Source organism: Cricetulus griseus (genome assembly GCF_003668045.3).
Source record: "Cricetulus griseus strain 17A/GY chromosome 1 unlocalized genomic scaffold, alternate assembly CriGri-PICRH-1.0 chr1_1, whole genome shotgun sequence".
Taxonomy (NCBI): domain Eukaryota; kingdom Metazoa; phylum Chordata; class Mammalia; order Rodentia; family Cricetidae; genus Cricetulus; species Cricetulus griseus.
The window spans coordinates 82,420,328-82,425,253 of record NW_023276807.1 but is presented as its reverse complement, the minus strand read 5'-3'; the positions used below and the strand labels follow the sequence as shown (position 1 = coordinate 82,425,253).

The window sequence follows — 4,926 nt, the reverse complement described above, 5'->3', positions numbered from 1 at the left end:
AAAAAACAGAGGGTCAGCCCTGGGGCAGGGACGGGGACTCATCCCACCCCCAGAATGTGTTCAATAGGCTTCCTGGCCTAAAAATATCCTGTTCATTCAGATTTCAGAGTCTGAAGTTGCCCCACTTGGAATAGGTTTTGGGTTAAGCATTGCCCCTAGGAGGTATTAGGGTGGGGAGCAGGGGTGGGCGGTGAGGTGGGGGGAGAAGGGGGAGTAGGCTGCTGGGTGGGGTTCTCATTTAAAAAGCAAATCCTTGCCAGATGCAGAACATAGCTCATTCAGTTTCGAGTACGTGTGTGTATTAAATTGCTTTCTCCAAGATGGGTGGGGAGGTTGGAAGAGTGTGGGACTCTGGGTGTCAGTGTGCAGTGAGACTGCAACTTTCTTGCCTCCAGGGTGGGGAAGGCAGTTTGTCCCCTTCTATGGCAGGCTGGAGCCTTCTTTGGTGAGCAGAGACAAAGGCGACAAGTTCAGGAGGATGGAGGAGGTGGTAAAATCAGACCCTGGATGTTCAGATGTTCAGAGTTCACATGTCACCTAAGGTAAGTGATTGGCTGCCACCACCGTGGGTTCTAGGCTTTCTCTAGGATAGCTTTTGAGTTTCTAGTGAAACACCTGAAGTTCCTCGACACACTAATTATTGCTCTTAGCACATCATTAAGCATAATACAAATAACATACTACTAATTTTTGTTTATCGTGTTCCTCTCACTGGAATGGTAGTCTCCCAGAAAGAGAGTGTTTGGCTCATTGGTATACAGTTAGGTGCCCACAGAAGTGCTTGACATAGTCTGTGTTCAATAAATATTTACTGCATAATTAGCAAGTTTATTCTTTTCCTTCGTGTATGACCGTACACTCCAGTCAGCTTATATGCTACTAACTTTGGTCCTAGGAAATTTCAGACTTTTCTGTTTGAGCTCTTATTTTTTTCCTCTAGGGTACTCTCAGAATTTGGACCTTTGCAAGTCCCTGATTTCCACTCCTTTCCTGGAGTGAGAGGTGGTAGACAGGGTTAAGGCCTCTCTCTGCACTGTGACAGTGGCCTCTTATTGCAAAGGGCAAGGCCTAGGATTGAGTGTAAACAAACACAGCTCTGAGTTTAAAATAGACCATTGAGCAGCTTGCAAAATAGGCCCCTTGTTTTTAAAAGCACAGTGGACGCTCTCGAGAAATAATAAGAAATAATAAGTCTGGAAGTGGGATAGAAATCTCTGGCTTCCTGGCTGCACTCGTCCTTCAAACTTATTTGTGTTTGGCACGCCTGTGACAGAACTGGCTGCCAGCTTCGGCCAGCATCCACGGGCAGTGGAAAGTTGATCTGGGCTGCTGGAGGAGACTGACATCGCTGTGAAAGAGCTACAACACGCTTGTGCTAATTTCTGGGCCACAGATGCCCTTTGCTGAGGGTGCCTCTGTTTGTCCCAGGCTGAGCACAAGCTGCAAGCACTGACAAAGGCTCTGGTGACCCAGGGAGACATTGTAAACATACCCATGTCTATGATTTCCCATCTGCACAGTTTTGATATCTACCATCTAGGGTGGCTGCAGGGCAGAGCATGTGACAAACACACTAGCCTACTTCTGCAAGTTGCAGTGGACCAGGATTTTGCCAGCAATTTGAAGAAATAAACATAATTTTCCTTTTTACTGTCTGAATTATTATTATTTTTAAAAAGCAAACACACAGCCAGAAACATTATGTGGAAACAGCTAAGAAACATATCCCCACTTCTCTTGCAAAGTTATCCCTATGGAGGTATATCATTCTAGAATGCCCCCATACTTCTGTCTGTCTGTCTGTCCTTCCATCATCTACCTGGAAAACAGGTTTTAGATATACATTGCTGTGGATGTGTCTTTGGAAATATTTTTGGATGAGATAGTATTCCTGTGTGGACTTTGAGTACAAGAGACATTCTCCATAGGGTATGTATGGGGCTCATCTGGACAGCCAAAGTCCTTTACAGAACTAGATAACAACTTCTTGGAAGAATAAAAACCCTAGTAGTGCTTTATAGTTTTACATCAGTTTGACACAAGTTAGAGTCATCAGAGAGGAGGAAGCCTCAAATGAGAAAATGCCTGTATAAGATCAGGCTGCAGCCATCCCTGCAGGGCATTTTCTTAATTAGTGTTTGATGGGGGCAGGCCTAGCCCATTATGGGTGGTGCCATCCCTGGGTTGGTGTTCTGGGTTCTATAAGAAAGCAGGCTGAACAAGCCACGAGGAGCAAGCCAGTAAGCAGCATCCCTTCATGGCCTCTGCATCAGCTCCTGCCTCTAGGTTCCTGCCCTGTGTAAGCTCCTATCCTGATTCCAGTGATGAATAGTGACATGGAAGAATAAGCCAAAGAAACCCACTCCTCCTCAATTTGTTTTTGGTCATGGTGTTCCATCACAGGAATAGTAACTTTAACTAAGATACTAGTCCAGCCAGTAGACTCTGGATTCTTGGCATAACTCAGAGGAAGGAGTGATGAGTGTAAAAACAAAAATTGACAGTGTGTATATATACTGATACTAGTGCTATATTATCTATATGTTCATAGCCCTCCAGTTTCTATTTCACTTAAGAACGAAAGGTATTATGTCCTAGCTTAGATTTGAAAGTATCACTTTTATAATGTTAAAGTGTTCAAAGTAGGACACAAAAGTTTCATTTACTACATCTACTATAACTTCTATAAATCTCCCATTCTTCCAAACATTCAATATTACCGTTCTGCATGGTTCATGTAAAACATTTTCTGCTGATAGTTTTTATTTTTCTGTTATAAACCATACTCTAGTCAACACCCCTGAAACCTGGGTAATTAGTCTCCATTGCCTGGAAGGCAGAACCTCGTCTTCTTCTAGGATCTTGTTCACTTCTGTGCCTCAGGAGCCAGCTCTGTGATGGGCTCAGCGGGGAACCCAGAGAGACACAGCACACCCTCTCCCCGCTGGAGGCTGTGATCTTGGGAAGAAAGCCAGGCCCAAGAACAAGGGGTTTCTCTCTGTAGCCACAGGATGTCGTGGGGTGAGAAATAGGCCTGACAAGTAATTTGGGGAGGCACCATGGCATAAGGCTGTATGGATGAGAAGGAATGTTCCCTGATGGTCCCACTCCTTCCCTGAGGATTCTTTGGGATCCCGGAATGTGTAGCAGAAGTATACATGGTTATTCTTAGGTGCCCCTCCACCACTATTCTCAAGCCTTTTGTTTCCGTGTTTCCTTTCAGTATATATTATTGTTATTATATTATTATTTATTATTATTGTTAAAGATAAAGATCTGGCAGAACTCCCAGAGCCAACTTCTGAGAAGTCTGATTGCACTCGTCCCACTCCTGCCTTGTGCTCACTGTACATGCCTGCTTTCACAATAATGTAAACTCTTGTTTCACGCCTTTAAAATTTTGCAGACCTTTTCAGCCAGATGTAAACAGGCAAGGCCTGAGATTTGGCGTTCCTCTGCAAACCTGTCAGCTTTATGGAGTAGTTAGTGTGGTCTATGCGCTTGACCAGAGTCAGCCTTCCTTACCCTCATGCAGCTCTCTTGTCTGTTGGTGACCTCCTCCATAGAAACCCCAGCCAAGGGCCTGGCATGAATTTCTCAAGGCTCCTGGAACACCCTGGATCAAGACCTGAGCTCATACAAAACCAAAGCTCTAGCCTCCAAGGAGCCTTTGTATTGTGGGGAAATACCTGAGCTGAGAGGTGAGCATTGTAAGCTGAGTGTAACCCCAGCCTTTGGGAGGGGAGACAGGAACCCTGGAATCCTCCTGAGAGTCTCCAGAAATGAGGCCACAGAAGGGTTACATTGCTATTGAGCTCTCTGGCTAAGGTGGGAAACTAGATGTGTTAGGGAGATGTTATTGTCAGGTTTGGACATTCTAGATTAAGAATGAGAGTCAACAATCAAATGATCTAGAAAATCCTGTACTCTATCCTCTCAGGATCAAAGGAGTAACACTTGTTGTTCAGTTGGAGAGAGCTTACATAGATTGCCCCAAGCTCCAGTTTTGATTCCCAGCATCCTTTAAAACAGGTGTGGTGATGCATGCTCGTAACTCCAGAACTTAATAGGAAGAGATGTGAGGACCAGAAGTTCAAGATCACCCTCAGCTAAATACTGACTCTGAGGCCAGACTGGGCTACATGAGACTAAGTTTTGAAAAAAGCAAAAAAAAAAAAAAAAAAAAAAAAAAAAAAAATTAAAATAAATAAAGTCTGTCTTCTTTGGGGAAATTTTGTCTCCAGTAGTGCAGAAGAACATGAAATACTCCAGCCCGTGATGCTAAAAGGTGGCAGGACCATGGACTACTTGCTCCAAGGAAGCTGTTGATGTCCTGAAGGATGAGATTGTCATATCGCCTAGCTGAAGGAGCTGGCCTGGCTCTCCATTCCTCTTTTTCTCTTCTTATGTGAAGCTTTGTGTTCCACATACTTGAGCTTTAGGATTTTATTGTATTTCATTTTTTAAGTCAAAGAATACTGGGTGGGCCCCTTTGTGGTGGCAAAAGAAAACAATCAGAAAAGAATTTTTTAAAGTTCATCTTTTACTCAGAACAAATCACTGTAAAATACCACACACCAAATGTTTCCCCTTTTTGTTCCTTCTTTCTTCCTCTGACCCCTTTGCATGATGATCTTAAAGCAATAAAATGGCATTCATTCAGTGTTTTTTCCTCATCTTTCAACAACTTTCAAGTGAAGAAAAATGTGAGTCGTTTAATTTTATTTATTTAATTTTTTGGCTTTAAAAAATGTGTATGTCTCCTTTCTGTTTGCTAAACAGTAATTGCGGATCTTCCTGGCCACCTTTAATACACCCAGCTAATTATCCCGAAATAAATCTCTTTCAAGCCTGCATGCCAGCAGTTCTGGGATCCGAGACCGGCTCTTTCAGCTCCTGGCCGCCTGTCACTCAAATGGGCCTCAG

General features: G+C 43.6%; 1 long non-coding RNA gene across 1 annotated transcript; it reads left to right on the top strand.

Moving 5' to 3' along the window:
• Nucleotides 1–395: 395 nt before the first annotated feature.
• Nucleotides 396–4,662, top strand: LOC107978394. Its single transcript, XR_003479647.1, has 3 exons — nt 396–542; nt 3,567–3,701; nt 4,245–4,662. It is a non-coding gene; the product is annotated as an uncharacterized LOC107978394 (long non-coding RNA).
• Nucleotides 4,663–4,926: the final 264 nt, after the last annotated feature.